The 17,953-nt window shown below is 43.3% G+C and overlaps 1 pseudogene; it reads right to left on the bottom strand.

Moving 5' to 3' along the window:
- Positions 1-220: 220 nt before the first annotated feature.
- Positions 221-1,455, bottom strand: LOC102390797 (annotated as a pseudogene).
- Between the last annotated feature and the right edge of the window lie 16,498 nt (positions 1,456-17,953).

The following is a 17,953-nucleotide window of genomic DNA, read 5'->3' as shown; positions in this document are numbered from 1 at the left end:
AATGCGGTGAAACAATTAATTTGATTATGCATAAAAACATCACTGTTATTGCATTATTAATAAAGGAGGTATATCTTGTTGACTCATGCATGGAAATACATACCTAAGTACATATTAGCTTTAAAACGGCAAGTCATTTTATTTTTATGTACAAGTCTGTTTATTCATACTTAGATATAGGTTAGTTTTATTTTTGTGTACAGATTTGCTTAACAATCACTCAACTTCTGGGTAACTGAAGAGCCTTTATAAGTAGTTTATATTGTCTAGACTCAAGGTATGCAGCAAACCCAGTCTGGAGCAAAATGGGAAATAACATCTTTCTAAAGACAGGCTTAAAAGTCCTAATCCAGTAATTTAAGATGTTTCCTTTCTCTGGTAGCAGAGCTGAATTATACCTAGCTGCCAGGCCACCATTCACAGGGACAGCCAAGAAAACAGGGTACAGGCCACCGAAAACAAGACCAACCAATCCACCTCGTGTTATGGTACAGGTTTCACAATGCAGATCACCTGTATTCAAAGGTAAACTTACAAAACGTTTGTAAGATATGTTTGCTGTCAAAAATGGGATCACCGCCGCTGGTAAGCCAGCAGCCTGTGTCACATGTAAGATGCATCGAAAAAGACTGTTTCCTATTAGGCAACAGAGAGCAGCATTAAGTCCAATATGTTAATCCATTTTCAATTAACAATGGATTGATTTCAATCAATCCATTCCTTTCTGCTTCTGGAAGTTCGTTAATTTTTCTGGCTATGATATCAATTAAGTTCTCCTTGATAGTACCATCTGGTTCATGATTTTCTATCTTGAGCCTTACACTCTTCTCCCAGCAGTCGCTGCCTCCTCCGGTCTTCATTAGCTAAGTGAGGGCTCACCCCAACCTTTGCTCAAGTCGCCTATGTGCAGCCATTTTGGCTGCCACAAGGCAAGTCATTTATATGTTCTTCTTTTATTATATTCACAGTCTTTGTCATCTAGAGTTGTGAAGAAAAAATGACAGACTGAAGATTTGTCAGAAAACTTTTCAGTGTAGGTCAAAATACTTGTGAGCTCATGGGTGGACTGAGAGAATATTACGCTGAGTGAAATAGACAGAGAAAGACAAATTATGTATGATATCACTTACATGAGGAATCTAAAAATATACAACAAAGGAATATATATAGCAAAAGAGAAACTGACTCACAGATACAGAAAACAAATTAGTGGTTACCAGTGAGGAGAAGAATGGAGGAAAGGGCACGATATGGGTAGAGGATTAAGAGATACAGAATACAATGTATAAAATAAAAAGCAAGAATATATTGTACAGCACAAGCAATTATAGCCATTTTTTGCAATAACTTTGAATGTAGTATAATCTACACAAATACTGAATCACTATGCCATACCTTAAACTAATACAAGATTATAAATCAACTATATGTCAATAAGAAGAAGGCAATGGCACCCCACTCCAGTACTATTGCCTGGAAAATCCCATGGATGGAGGAGCCTGGAAGGCTGCAGTCCATGGGGTCGCTGAGGGTCGGACACGACTGAGCGACTTCACTTTCACTTTTCACTTTCATGCATTGGAGAAAGAAATGGCAACCCACTCCAGTGTTCTTGCCTGGAGAATCCCAGGGATGGGGGAGCCTGGTGGGCTGCCGTCTATGGTGTTGCGCGGAGTCGGACACGACTGAAGCGACTTAGCAGCAGCAGCAGCATATGTCAAGAAAAAGAAATTGGTTATTCATGGAATGTCTATGAACGTTAATTCTATCTGGCACCAAAACAGTTATGGTGAAGATATAAGGAAATATAAGTCGATCATTCTCTGTAATGACTTATAATCTTGATGAGCTCAAACAGCATTCTCATCTGAATCTTGATTAGAGTATTATATTTTCATTTGTTATATCACCATAGATTATGTCTCATATTGGGCCATAAGCTCCTTGAACTAAAATGTCTTCTACTTCATTTTAGCCCAAACAGACATAGTTGACTATTTGTTCAAACTATTAACCACACACAGTAAGTCAACATATTCCTATTCTGAAAATCACAACCTTAGAGAGAATTTATAAATATTAATAATAGGAGCTTGAAATACATTACACAGACCCTTTATAAAAGCAGGAAAAATTACTACCATGTAGGAACTAACATAAACAATAACTTAAACTTAATTGCTAATAGTCTGTCTCTGCTCTTTAGGGGGGAACTTTGTCAGAAATGGATTGACTTCAGTTCAATAGCTGACATTGACACAAGTGGATCCTTTCATTTCAGGACTTACCATATACTGACAGTTACTTTCTAGAATGAGGTAGAAAATAAGGCATAAACATCAACAATTAGTTACTAATTTCAGGACTTCAACAATCCCATATAATGTGCTAAAATTCATTAACAGGGCCATGTTAAAGGAGAGGTAGGGATGGAGATGGAGAAGGCAATGGCACCCCACTCCAGTACTCTTGCCTGGAAAATCCCATGGACAGAGGAGCATGGTGGGCTGCAGTCCATGGGGTTGCGAAGAGTCAGACACGACTGAGCGACTTCACTTTCACTTTTCACTTTCATGCATTGGAGGAGGAAATGGCAACCCACTCCAGTGTTCTTGCCTGGAGAATCCCAGGGACGGGGGAGCCTGGTGGGCTGCCGTCTATGGGGTTGCACAGAGTTGGACACGACTGAAGCAACTTAGCAGCAGCAGCAGCAGGGATAGAGAAAAAAAAGTGGCCCCCAAAATCAAGAAGGCAGGTGCAATAACTTTCTAACCAACAAAAATATCATGACTATCTTGAGCATTTGCTATGTAAAATATACTAAGTGAGGTGCCAGATAAAAAGAAATATAAGATGGAACATTCCCTGCCCTCAAAGAACTTCTACTCAAACTGGAAGCAAACCACCACCCACTACATGTAAGAACACAACAAAACACATTCAGAGAGTGAAAGAGAATCCTCTTATAAGGTTTTTTTTAAACAAGTTATACAAAGAGTAAGGCAGAGTCCTCAACAAGCAATTGCATGAAATAAGCAATGAAAATAATATAGTTTATATCTATTGAAGGCTAGCAACCTGAAAGGTAGGCAGATGAGGAAACTGAGGCACAGAAAGATGACATAATTTGCCCAAAGCCACACAACTGGCATCAATGGAACCCCAAAACAGGTCAAATGGATTCCAATGTCCAAGATGTTCCACTTAGACATGCTGCTTTCCTGCTATGGATTGAACTGTGTCCCTACCAAATTGGTATGTTGAAGCCCCATCCCCAATATAACTAAGTGTGGAGATAGGGCCTTTAAGGAGAGAACTAAGGATAAATGAGGTCGTGAGGGCGGGGTCCTAATCTAGTAGGCATGGCATCCTCATGAGAAGGGGAGGGGACGCCAGAATTCTCTCCCTCTCTGTACACACACCCAGGGGGAAAACCATGTGAAGCCACAGTGAGAAGGCAGCCAGGTAGACAGGCCTCAGCAGGAGCAAACCCTGATGGCACCTTGATCTTGGACCTTCATCTGCCAGAACTGTGAGAAAATAAACTTATGTTGTTTAAGCCACCCAGTCTGTGGTATTTTATCATAGCAGCCCTAGCAGACTAATACACTACCTGTAAAAGAAAAGACGAGAATCTTGCCTTGCACCAACAATGGGACAATACCCACTGCTTTTAAATAGTTTAAAACCCTTTACTTTATTCCTAAGTTCTCCATCTGCATGCATGTGCTCATACACACACACCTTTCAATGAGTAGTGATATTTAATTAACTATGCAAGTATCTTCTAATGGATAATTGTGGATCACCTCACTAAACCCACTGGTGCTTCACACTTGCACAGTACAGGCTCTTTTTTGGGGGGAGATAAGAGAAGGACAAAAAGAGTCTGGAATGTACTGAAGAGCTCCTATAAGCCATTTAAAATACTTAACGAATGTTCATTGGGAAATCCCTTATTTTAAGTCTCACACGTACTATCAGTTTTTCAGCTAACTGCTGAAGGCAACATTAATGCTTTAATAAACTAGGTAATAATTGATGTAACGTGTAGTATCATGTAGGATAATGCTATTATAAACCATAGTTAACAGTTTAGAAAATCAATAACATATTAAACTAAGGTTAGTGATTCTGGGAGCGTTCTTTGGCAAACAGTTGTTTTCTGACAGATTGTGACTGCTTCTTCTGCATCTTGGAAGTTAGAACATGTTCTGCTGCCTTAGTGACTGTGGAGAGTTTGTGTCTCTGGAAAAATCACACATACACACAGACACACACCAACCAGTGAACCACAGAACCACATTGCATCTTCCCTCAGCGGAGCTGCTCGCTTACAGGTCTGCAGGTTGGGGAGGAGGCAGGGAAAGGGAAGGCGGTTAAAGTCTGGGCCTGGGGCGTGTTTCCTTTGCTGTCTCCAAACACGAACCCATGTGCTGGTGTTGGGTAACTAAAGAAAAGCTGGAGCAGGGTGAGCCTTTGGCAGTTTTCTTTAAAAGCGAGTTTGCTGTTCCCAGCTGTCAGGGGTCATGCTAACTTGATGGAAGAACTCTCCACCCTGTGGCTATTCACATCGCTGCTTCTAAACATCATCGTGAAACTGCCAGAGAGAGACAGAAATGCAGATTCTTGGCAGACTTCCAGGCAACGGTTCCCAGGGGAGGACCATCTGTGTTCTGTCAGAGGATAGCCCCTACCTGAGCTTCCAGAGAGTCAGCGTAGAGAATAACTGGGAAGTCTTTGTGAGGACAATAGACAGCAAGCATCACACTGACTCGTCATTCTGGAAAGAAGTGAATTCATGGCCTATATGTGTGAATCCCCCACGCCACATGCCCAGGCTCTTCATTAAGCATTCCTCTATAGGTTTTATCCTTTATGAGTAAAATCTCATTTTATATTTACTTTTTGCTGTTTGCTGTTCTACAGGAAAATGTTACTAATATGAACACATTAACATACCACAGGGGCAAAGCTATGGTATATCATCATTTGTAAAAGGGTAAAAGAGGCAGTGTAATGTAGAATGAAAAGCATTCCACTGGGAGCCAGGAAACCTGTGTTCCTCTTCTGGGCTTGTGATTAAACTCCTGGGTGATCACGAGGAAGTGACAACATCCCAGGACCTCAGCTTTCTCATATGTCCCAGGGAACTGGCTGAGATCTAATCCAGGTCCCTTCCATGCAACAGTATTCCAGGGACAATTGCATGGTTTCTATGTAGAAGTCACTAGGCTGAGTATTTTCCCATCCCTTTGATCTTCACAACACCCTATGAAGTAGGTGTCACCATTACATTTCATGACTGAAGGGCCAGGGCTTGCAGAGAATAAGCAATGGGCCAGAGACACAGCCTGCAAGTGGCTTGGCCAGAACTGTGTATTCTAATGATGACGCTGTGCTCTTTATACAGACCAAACTGCTACGACTGGACAGAGCTACTTTTTGTCATCAAAGCTCTTCCTTGAGGATCTTGGACTTCGAGGGCCCAAGAGAGGGGCAGACTATTATCACTATACTGAGCTTTTAGAGTGCCAGCTGATTATCAGCCACTTCCCTAAGCCCCCAGACCTCCTGTTTGTCACTGCCCTAGACATCCCCCCTTACTTACCATATGATCCATTCAGCAACTAAGGCAGCATGCCTGGGCCTGCCTTCCAGGATCCTTTCCAACATTAGGGACTGTCTCCATAAACAGAGTCACAGTGTCATGTTCCAGTACAGTGACAGACGTGTGTATGGGGGCCATTCACCAACATGGCAAGCTGAGGAGAGATGCAGCCTGAATGCAAACAGACCTTCCAGAGACTCACTGCCAATGAAAGGAATGGAGGGGCACATGAGGGGTGTGGGCCACAGCATATGCTGACTTGAAAGCCTGCAGGGCAAGCTCTTTAGGAAGACCTTCTTGAGATCTGGTGATTTCAGCTAAGACCCTGAGGTCAGACATATCTTGATGGTGTCGAGTTCCTCGGAACAATCAATCTGAGATGGGGGTGGGGGGAGAGCACACGCTAAGGTCCCTGACCTAACCCTTCTAAGAGTGACACGAGGTTACCATATGGTCAGCAGGCAAATGACCAAATGGTCTCTGATAGGCTTCCTCTAACAGCCTGTAAAACTTTGTTGCTCCAAAGGCAAATGTTTCCTTAATGTGTAACCTATGGCCTTTCTTCCACTGACTGGTGCCCGCTGCCAACTTCACAGAACTCACTCACACATACCAGCAACAAGACTGACTTCCCTAAAAGCCTGCCTCCAAACTAAAGTGCTCCACTCCCTCATTCGAGTTAGATCAGCACTGCAGTTTTGTGGCCTTTGAATAAAAGTCAATTGCTTTGGGGGTCTTTTTTTTTTTTTCTTTTCTTTTTTTTACTTTACAATATTGTATTGGTTTTGCCATACATCAACATGCATCCACCACGGGTATACACGTGTTCCCCATCCTGAACCCCCCTAGGCTGACAGCTTCCTGGCAAACATGCTGACGCTGCTGCAGCTTTCTGTGGATGGAGACCCACAGGCTCGTCCCCACGGGCAGCCAGGAGTGGCTGTAGCCGCTGAGCACATGCGGTGCCCACCTCGGCCTGCAGGTGTGCTCTGTCTAGAAGCAGCCCGCAGAGCTCTGTCTGAGAGCCGTGCCCATGTCCTGGGGCAAGGACTTGACGGAGAGGACTTCGTCTTCAATGTAACCAATCTGTTTCCAGAGAGCGCCTTGCAGATGATCTCATCCACTCTCACTCCGTGAACTGGCAGGACTTCCTGAGAGTAAATCCTGATAGCGAGTGGGCTGTCTCTGCAGCCTGTATTTCTTCTCAAGGCTCTAGAGGGGAAAGTGGACTTCCCTGAACCTGGGGCTTCCTTCTCCACTGTGCAGACTGCTTCTCTAAGTTGCTTCAGGGTCCTCAGCTCAGATGGAAAGCACTGCCTGAGTACTGGGAACTGGTTTGAGAGACCCGGCATCTCGTTCAGGCTGTGGAAACCACACTCGGTGAGGCAGAGTTTCAAAGTTCTCGCCAGCTGCTTCTGGGTAAAGCACAGCTCAGGGAAGATCTGTTCTCTCACTCTCAGAGCTGACTCTGCCAGTTATGAGTCAAGTGATTCCCTGAAAAGTTATCATTGAGTAAATCCTCATTTTTGTGGGAGCTGTTTTATTGGAAGGCTGTTGAAAATCTCCTGGCAATGATGTAATCCATCCAACACTGACAACTCAGCAAAGGCTGAAGTTAATCTCTGGAATTCAGCAGTCAGAAAGACTCTGTCCCGGCCTGTTGTACAGACCCTCCAGGAGTCTTATGAGACCACCTCATCCTCAGTTTGTTTTATAAAAGAAAATTCTGTACCACAGACTGTGGTCAAGATGTATAAATCAAGATGAAAAAAGACACCAAAGCCAATGTTGTGATGACAGTCTAAGGCAATTTATTTACTCCTTCTTCATCAAGCCCCTTCATTCAAGGAGCCCTTTGAGGAAGGGTGAGGAGTATTAATTACAGCTTAAGATAGCAGCATCTTTTACACATTTCCTTTCTTGTCGAAACAGACACCACATCTCAGAGGTAAGCATTCTCATCTGTAATTGATGGTTCTCATTAATAATACCATAAATCTGTCACTTTCTACAAACATGCATTATCTCACTTGATCCTAACAACAACATTAGGAGCAATAAAGTCTTTGGGAATTTAATTTTGTTTGGTGGCTTCAGTTCCAGGAAGTCTTCAAAAAGAAGGTGGACTTTGACCTTTGTGGGAGGAGGCATGGAAGCTGCATGAGTGCTTTTCCGTGGAAGACTGCATTTCTCCACATCTAAGGGGTACAGCCTTCAACACTGTGCTGCTGACCCCATGCAGGTGCACAGACCATCCCTCTCTTCCTGCCCCTTCATCCTTTCTCATTACAGATGCTCCATGACCTTACCTCTTGCTACTATTACCCCTGCTCCCAAGTCTCTTTCCATATGGAAATACGGCAGAGGGGTGTAGGGTAATGCCTAGACTGAGGGTCCAGAGGCAAATTCTAATCCTAATTTAACAACGGTTGTATGATGTCTGACTAATTTTATGTGTTAAAAACCAAGGAAAGCGGTTGACATGATGATCTCTTAGGATGCTTCTTTTAGTGTAGGGCTATGGAGAAGGCAATGGCAACCCACTCCAGTACTCTTGCCTGGAGAATCCCAGGGATGGGGGAGCCTGGTGGGCTGCCGTCTCTGGGGTCACACAGAGTCGGACATGACTGAAGCGACTTAGCAGCAGCATTCACAGAGTGAGACGGGGTCAGGGAAGCCCAGGGGCTGTTGAGGCACCTAGGGACCTGCAGAAGCAGAAGCCTTTACCATACCTGAAGCGGAAGGTGTTCTGACAGCTGGTTGAAGGCTGGAGCTTTACAGGAAGGGGCCATGGGCAGAGCTATAGCTGTGGAGGAGTATCATCACTGCCCAAGCCAGGAGGAGGTGAGAGAAATACACTCATGACCTCGCTGTCTTCTGCCCTCCAAGCGCCTGCTGACACCTCCTGGCAGAGGCGGAGTACAGAGGGGCCTGGAGATGCCCACTGCAGGGAGCAACCCCCTGGGGCCTGGGGAAGAGCAGAGAGTGGCTCTCAGGAGATCTAGGGGCAGACAGCACATACCTGCCCCCCCCAGACCCCAAAGCAGGATTTGGTTGTTCTTTTCTCAGAGGGACAGGTTCTAGCTGCCATTTATATGAGTGATTATGAATTTATTTAAACAGCTGTTATTTCTGTCTCTGCTTGTGCCTGTTCTCTGGTAAATCCACCAGCAGAGTATCCACTTTGCACATCAGCCAGTATCTTTACAATAACTGAAAAACACTGGTTTTTCTTGGGTGACTAGCTGGAAGCTAGTACCATTTAGAAGCTAGTACCATATTTTCTTGCAGAAAATAAAGTTTTATCAGTGACATAGATTTGATAGTCCACCTAAAGTAGATGATACTAGAAGAATTACAACCTGGATAACACATGTTTAATGTTGATGAACTTATAATGGGGATACACTGAAGCGTTTGGATCTTTACAACTAGCATTAGTTTAGCAAATGAAAGCATGGGGAGTAGAAATCCCGAATTTTATTCTTTATAAGTGTCAATATACTTTTATACACTGGTGTGTATGTGCATATCTGTTTCCTGACTAATGGCTCTTTTTTTTTTCCTTCCAAACAATACACAAAACATGATCAAATGCTTATAAAGCAAAATACCACATTCTACAGTCTCATAGGGTTTATTTCTTTGTTTTGGGCCTAATGGAGCTGCTTGAACGGCATGTTGGAGGATTTTCTGTATCTAAATTATGTCACCACTCTCTCTGATTTTCCACTTTGTTACAAACCCAATAATCTGTTGCCATGCCCAGCTTGCTAAAATTCCCAGCAGAGTGCAGAAGGGTACAATGAGTCTGAAATACCACATCAGATCTAACCCGAGGACTGATGTTAAATAAACCGGAGAGTAAATATTAAGTGAGGAAAGATTTACCTTCAAACTCCAAGTTTTAGGATATGTGCCCTTTAATTTCATCCCATCGATTTCTGAAGTACGAATTTGCTTTATAACACTAGAACACTTTTTATCAAGCATCGAGATGCATGTATCCTTAGCTTGTGCTTTATAAAATCTGACAAATGATACTAGGAGACTCCTGAGTGATCTGCATGGTATCACAGGACTAGCGGCTCTCTCTGTAGCAGGAGATGAGGACACAGTCGACATTTAGATTTCACGTGGTTTCCCCCAGGGAGGGCCACGCTCTGAAGAGCTGCACAGCGGCCACACTGAAAGGTGGGGAATCGACACAAGCACAGAGTCCACAAACGCGAACTTGGGGAAGCGAAGAAAAACAAATGACACTTGGAGGCAGACACAGTCTCTGGTGAGCAGTGAGAACAGGAGACCTGAGGCTCATGCATCTCCTCCATCTCCACCATGTCTGTCTCAAGATGCTTTCACGGCAGACCTTGTGAGAGAGGCACATGGGGGAGTCCAGGGTGTTCGCATCCAGGGATACTGAGTCAGTGAGAATAGAGGAGGGAAGAGGGGGATACTCTATTCAAGTCCTGAGTGCTCACCATGCAGTGGGCTGCTGAGATCTGAGTTAATCCCACCGGAGTCAGAATGCTAAGCAGGGGCTTAGGAGGTGTCATCTGGGTGATTTTAGAGCGCATGTCCCCATTTCCAGAAACCCTCAGAAACTGTCCCTCACTCCCACCCCTCAATACCCTCCCCTCTGCCTCTATGAAGTCCCAGATTATTGTGCCCCCACCCAGGGGAAGAGCACCTGAAGGTCCCTATTCACATGGCAAGGTGTCAGCCCACATGGGGCCACAGATCAGCAACCCTTCAAATCTGGAGCGTGAACGATTTCATTGATGGTGAGACTCCAGTAGTGCGGCTGGGAGGGAAGAGGGCAGAGGAAGGGGGGCCGCTGGCAGGACAGGGAGGCAAGGTGTTCCACCTCAGCCTCGGAGCAGTGGGAGAAGGCACCTGACTCTCAAGCGAGATGGGGTGTGCAGATAAAGGACCCAGAGGAGCTTCCACAGGAAAAGTCCCCAAACTCTGAAGGGTACAGCTCTCTGTGGGGGTGTAACTCCCGAGGGGACAGTCCAAGTCCAGCAGTGGGGTCTCTGTTGGACAGAGCCAGGGTGAGGCACATGTGCCTAGTTCAGCCTCACCTCTGAGACAGTCTCCTGTCGGGGGTCTTAGCCCTGTGCTCCTAAATTGCCTGTGCTCCCTTGATTCCTCTTCACTCCTTCACTTTTGTTCTTCCTCCTTGCAGGAGATATTCGGGGATAAACAAACAGGAGGTCTGTGAGGGTCTCCCAAGTTCACGTGCTTCAGTGACATCCTGTGTGGCTTGTGTAAAACCAACCACGTGGGGCTTGAGCAGCTCGCCCCTGAAATGGTCTGTGCTCGTCTAGGATTCAACCCTGAGGTGGAGTCAGGAGGCAAAGGAGGAGAGAGAAGTGTCCTTACATGGGATTGTGTGTGTGTGTGTGTGTGCATGTGTGTGTGTGTGTGTGTGTGCCTGTGCACTTGACTAGGATTCGAACCTGAGGTGGAGTCAGGAAGCAAAGGAGGAGAGAGAAGTGTCCTTGTGTGTGTCCTCAGGATTCGACTGTGAGGTGGAATCACGAGGCAAAGCACGAAAGATAAGTGTCCTTACATGGAATCACATCTGTGTGTCTATGTGTGTGAGCTTGTCCAGGATTCAACCGTGAGGTGGAGTCAGGAAGCAAAGGTGGAGTGAGAAGTGTCCTTACATGGGATTGTGTGTGTGTGTCTGTGCACTGAGGCAGAGTCAGGAGGCAAAGGAGGAGAGAGAAGTGTCCTTAGATGGTATCACGTGTGTGTCTATGTGTCAATGGAAAAGGAAGATCTTTGAACTTCATGTATGTTAACTAGACAGTCTCTTTTCAGGTTAGGATTTGCCATATAACTATTTTGGGGATCCTTTCTTGATAGAGCAAAAAAGTATTTTACTGTCAATATCATATTTTTAAAAGAATTTAACCTATTGAAATTAACAGGTAGTGAAGTGAAAGTCACTCAGTCACGTCCAGCTGTTTGGGACCCGATGGACTATACAGTCCATGGAATTCTCCAAGCCAGAATACTGGAGTGGGCAGCCGTTCCCTTCTCCAGGGGATCCTCCCAACCCAGGGATCGAACCCAGGTCTTCCGCATTGCAGGCAGATTCTTTAACAGCTGAGCCACAAGGAAAGCCCAAGAATACTGGAGTGGGTAGCCAATCCCTTCTCCAGCAGATCTTCCCGACCAGGAATAGAACCGGGGTCTCCTGCATTGCAGGCAGATTCTTTACCAACTGAGCTATCAGGGAAGCCCAAAATTAACAGGTAAGAACTAGGTAAATATTTCACTGAAGTTGCTCAGTTGCTGGCCTTTTGCTTCTGTACATTCCTGACACAGTCTTCTGAAATGCAGAGCACAGAACTGGTTGAGCTGGTATTGCCAATCTTTTCATGTTCAGCTTGGATTTCTAAATGTTAACCTTCACCTGATTTTAAATGCATTTTTTTTTTTTTTTGCTTATTTATATATGTAATTCTTGGAGTAACATAAATCAAAAGCCACAAATTTCTAATTTAGTGTCTGGTTTTACAGATCCCTGACTCTTCATTAACTTCTTGATTTATAAGCAACGGACCAAAAGTCACAGCTGCTAGATACAAAAACTTGCATGGGATTTACGCACTCCAACTAAGAGCCCTGCTGTAAATCAGTGTCCCATTTACAAATGTTTCCATTACTGAGTGCTTTGGCTGTCTGATTTGAAAACACCTCTATCTTCACTATTAAATTCTGCTTTGTCTTTTTAATATACAGCTCTTTCAGACCATTTGTTACTACCAAGTGATGATTTATGTAAGGCAAAGTAATAAATTTTATAACATAAATTTTAAGGGCTTTGAATTAGGTACACCGGATTTTTGAAAGCTTTATGGCTGAAAAACAATTCTCAGAAGCCAGAAGTAAATTTTATGTCCTATGAAACAAAACACGGAGTGCTGGCCATAGGATTGTCTGTCTTTTCTTTCCATACTATCTCCCCACCTCCTGCATTAAGACTTTCCTTCTTTGACAGTGCCTACAGTTGTTGGCTGGATCTAAGAAGACGTCAAAGGGCAGAGAAATGTTAGTATTTGACCTGAACAGATCAATACGATTAGTGTGCACTAAGCCTCTTGCTGAATTCGGGGGCCTTCATGGTTTTATCTTGGTTCCCTCTTTCGTCTGTGCTTTTCATATGCTGGGGACACACTGAGGCACACTGGGACTTAATTTCCTGATTGGGCTCAGGATTCTTGCTGGAAGGCCTGGTAACTACAGATCTGCTGAAGTCATTTATTGTTTCCCTGGCAAAGGGCTGAAGGACTCTTGTTTATCAGTTTTATTCACCTCACCTGCTGGTAACTGAAATCCTGCCCACTGTCAGAGAGACTTGCTCCTACAGGGGATTAGGGAAAAACCCGAGGGCACTGAGTAAGAATTAGTATTTTAGAATGATCGTATTCTGGAAGGTGTTATTCACAATAAAGGAAATGGATAATTTTCCTCTTGATTCTATAAAATCCAGCAAATCCGTGTCACTGACTTTGTCTCTTAGGTTCATGTGCTTTACTCTTTGTACTTTCTTCCCTGCTAGGGTGCTGCATTGTCACCTGGTAACTTTCACTACAAAGGTTTTTATATTACTGAATTTCCAGGAGCTGAAAGCTATTTAAATGGACAATTAAAGGCACATATGTTCTTTTGGATGAAGTGACAAACAGTAGACAGAAACTGTTACCCTGTCCTCTCTACAGAGCCCTGAGATTTGTAGGAACATGGGAAATGGTAGGTGACCAATTTGCTGTACAGCAGTTAGGACTCACCCATAAAATAATTTTTTTCCCTGAAATAATTTTTAACACAAAATATTTAGAATAAAGTAGCCCACGTATTTCTTATAGACCTCTTTTGGGACTATCCTTAAGCCCGGGGGTTGGGGTTGGTCACAGAGAGAAACTAACACAATCTTCTGGAAGTTCAATACATGGTCTGTGTCCTCAAAGTAGCAAAGTGAAAGTAAAAGTGAAAGTGTTAGTCACTCAGGGTGCAAGGAAGGATTCAAATGCAAACTAGTTAGATTCCTATGGGAAACTCTGAGGTTTAAACTAGGTTTCCCTGCTAAGTACTGTCCAAACTACTGCAAGTCACATCAGTTTTTTAGCATCTTAGTTTCTCTATCTTAAATATAAAAGACTTAATTGATAGGTACTCAATGAACACCTATTATGTGCCAGAACTGTCAAAGCTATTGGGGAATGGGTGATCACTGAAGTCACAGTACTTTACAGAATTAAAAGGACAGAATTGGAAAGGAAACATTTTCATAACTACCAAGGTCAGATATATTGTACACAAATTTGAACAAATACTGTATAAGAGGAAGAAAATTCTTCAAGGTCTCTTTCACCTGCATAGTACTAGTGAGGCCACAGGTTGGAGTTTGCCCCTTAAGGACAGGAGAGTTCAGGATAAAAATAATGGCAGAAACAGAGAGGAGCTGAGCCCTGACTGGGTAAAAAGAGAAGGTGGCTACATATTTCTCACTCTTGAGGTCAAGGAGATCTCCCAAACTACACATGCACAGAAAAGTTCCTCAGGGGTCAGAGAAGGCAGAGGGTGACCTTATGTCCTGGCAGCCTCCTAGAGACCCTCAGGAGCTGGACTCCATCTTGGCTAAAAGATGCACATGCACATCAGGAAGGGCCCTGAGTCAGACCAAATATGGACACGGAGCCAAAGAGAGCAAGAAGACTGGCCAAAGGGAACCTGGAAAACTGTCCTCATATAAATGATTTCAAATACTGCAAAAGCGCTCAACTCTCTCTGAGTGCATCCATGTGTCTTTCCACATGTACTTTGCTCCTACTAAATGTTCTATCCGCTTTACAAATTTCCATCACTTTGCTAAAATTCTTTCTTCAACGAAGACAAGAGTCAGGGCTCTGCTTCTAGCCTCTAGTCCCTGGTGGTCTAGAGGTTAGGATAGGGTACTCTCATCACCATAAGCCCAGGTTTGATTCCCAGTCAAGGAGTTGAGCTCCCACTTCAACTTGCTGCACACCATGGACAACAGATTACTAGTGGTTCTGAGTGTTGCTTGCAGATGCCAGAGGAAGAAAGAGAAGTCGCTCAGTCATGTCCGAGTCTTTGTGAGCCCATGGACTGTAGTCTACCAGGCTCCTCTGTCCATGGGATTTTCCAGGCAAGAGTACTGGAGTGGGTTGCCATTTGCTTCTCAAGGGGATCTTCCCAACCCAGGGATCGAACCCAGGTCTCCTGCATTGCAAGCAGAAGCTTTACTGTCTGAGCCACCAGGGAAGTCAGATGCCACAGGTGGCCATACAAAATTTATTCTCAAAAAATTCAAAATTTGTCCTGACAATGGCTCTCTGAAGGGTTAGTTCAAGGCCTTGATTTTGTTTTTCCTTCCATGAATTTTTATCACATCTGGACTGGCCTCCCAGTAGGCAGTGATCAAAGCATTTAATACAAATATTCTAGACCAGGCTACCTGAGACAAGGTATATAACAGATTAGAAAACACTCTGAGATAAAAACTGAAAACCAACGTACCAAAACTAATGGGATATACTGAAAGTAAGGTTCAGAGTGAAATGTATAGTTTCTACATTAAAGAAGAATAAAGATCTCAAAACAATAATGTAACTTGCCACCTTAAGAAACTAAAAAAAAAAGACCAAACTAAACTCAAAAGAAGTATAAGAAGGGATGACAAAAATTAAGGTGGAGATAAATTAAATAAGGAATATAAAATAATGCAGATAACCAACAAAATCAAAATTGGTCCTTTGAACAAATGAAAAAAAAAATGGACAAAGCTTAGAAAAATGAGAGGAAAGTTGTATTTCTAATACCAGGAGTTAAAAGTCAGATATTACTCCCAACATTACAAAAATAAAAAGAACTGAAGCAGAGTATTATGAGGTATTATATGTTAACAGATAATATAACATAAATGGAAAGGACAAGTTCTTATAAATACAAACTACCAAACCTGACTTATGAAGCAACAGAAAATTGGAAAAGTCCGTAACAAGTAAAGAGGTTTAAACTCAAAGGTTACAAGGTATACAATGACAAGAAAAACCCAACACCATATGGCTTTACTGATGAATTCTACCAGACACTGAAGATTTTAAACTAATGGCTCTCAAACTCTTACAAAAAACAGAAGAGAAGGAAACACTTCTTAACTAATTCTATAAGGCCAGTGTTACTTGATAAAAAAAAAAAAAAAAAAAAAAAAAACCCCAGACAAAGATATCACAACAAAACCACTGAAATATATCGCTTATGTCTACAGATGTAAAAAAACAACAAAATATAACTAAGCTGAACCCAGCAACATATTAAAAGGACTATGAAGTGAAGTGAAGAAGTGAAGAGAAGTAAAGTCACTCAGTCGTGTCCGACTCTTTGCAACCCCATAGACTGCAGCCCACCAGGCTCCTCCCTCCATGGGATTCTCCAGGCAAGAGTACTGGAGTGGGTTGCCATTTCCTTCTCCAGGGGATCTTCCTGACCCAGGGGTTGAACCCGGGTCTCCCGCATTCCAGGCAGATGCTCTAACATCTGAGCCACCAGGGAAGCCCCCCCCCCAAAAAGGACTATACACACTGTGAAAAGAAGGGAAGCGAAAAGCAAAGGTGAAAAGGAAAGATATACCCATTTGAATGCACAGTCCCAAAGAATAGCAAGGACAGATAAGAAAGCCTTCCTCAGCAATCAATGGAAAGAAATAGAGGAAAACAACAGAATGGGAAAGACTAGAGCTCTCTTCAAGAAAATTAGAGATACCAAGGGAACATTTCATGCAAAGATGGGCTCAATAAAGGACAGAAATGGTAGGGACCTAAGAGAAGCAAAAGATATTAAGAAGAGGTGGCAAGAATACACAGAAGAACTGTACAAAAAAGATCTTCACAATCCAGATAATCAGGATGGTGTGATCACTCACCTAGAGCCAGGCATCCTGGAATGTGAAGTCAAGTGGGCCTTAGAAAGCATCACTACAAACAAAGCTAGTGGAGGTGATGGAATTCCAGTTGAGCTAATTCAAATCCCAAAAGATGATGCTGTGAAAGTGCTGTACTTACTATGCCAGCAAATTTGGAAAACTCAGCAGTGGCCACAGGACTGGAAAACTTCAGTTTCATTCCAATCCCAAAGAAAGGCAATGCCAAAGAATGCTCAAAATGCCACACAATTGCACTCATCTCACATGCTAGTAAAGTAATGTTAAAAATTCCCCAAGCCAGGCTTCAGCAATATGTGAACCGTGAACTTCCAGATGTTCAAGCTGGTTTTAGAAAAGGCACAGGAACCAGAGATCAAATGGCCAACATCCGATGGATCATCAAAAAATCAACAGAGTTCCAGAAAAACATCTATTTCTGCTTTATTGACTATGCCAAAGCCTTGGAGTGTGTGGATCACAATAAACTGTGGAAAATTCTGAAAAAGAAGGGAATACCAGACCACCTGACCTGCCTCTTGAGAAACCTGTATGCAGCTCAGGAAGCAACAGTTAGAACTGGACATGGAAGAACAGACTGGTTCCACATAGGAAAAGGACTATGTCAAGACTGTATATTGCCACCCTGCTTATTTAACTTATATGCAGAGTACATCATGAGAAACACTGAGCTGGAGGAAGCACAAGCTGGATCAAGACTGCCAGGAGAAATATCAATAACCTCCGATATGCAGATGATACCACCCTTATGGCAGAAAGTGAAAAAGAAGTAAAGAGCCTCTTGATGAAAGTGAAAGTGGAGAGTGAAAAAGTTGGCTTAAAGCTCAACATTCAGAAAACGAAGATCATGGCATATGGTCCCATCACTTCATGGGAAATAGATAGGGAAACAGTGGAAACAGTGTCAGACTTTATTTTTCTGGGCTCCAAAATCACTGCAGATGGTGACTGCAGCCATGAAATTAAAAGATGCTTACTCTTTGGAAGGAAAGTTATGACCCACCTAGACAGCATATTAAAAAGCAGAGACATTACTTTGCCAACAAACATCCGTCTAGTCAAGGCTATGGTTTTTCCAGTGGTCATGTATGGATGTGAGAGTTGGACTGTGAAGAAAGCTGAGCACTGAAGAATTGATGCTTTTGAACTGTGGTGTTGGAGAAGACTCTTGAGAGTCCCTTGGACTGCAAGGAGATCCAACCAGTCCATTCTAAAGGAGATCAGTCCTGGGTGTTCATTGGAAGGACTGATGTTGAAGCTGAAACTCCAACACTTTGGCCACCTCATTCAAAGATCTGACTCATTGGAAAAGACCCTGATGCTGGGAAAGATTGAGGGCAGGAGGAGAAGGGGACAACAGAGGA

Source organism: Bubalus bubalis, chromosome X (genome assembly GCF_019923935.1).
Source record: "Bubalus bubalis isolate 160015118507 breed Murrah chromosome X, NDDB_SH_1, whole genome shotgun sequence".
Classification (NCBI taxonomy): domain Eukaryota; kingdom Metazoa; phylum Chordata; class Mammalia; order Artiodactyla; family Bovidae; genus Bubalus; species Bubalus bubalis.
Note: the sequence above shows the minus strand (reverse complement) of the source record. Positions and strands in the feature narration are given on the sequence as shown.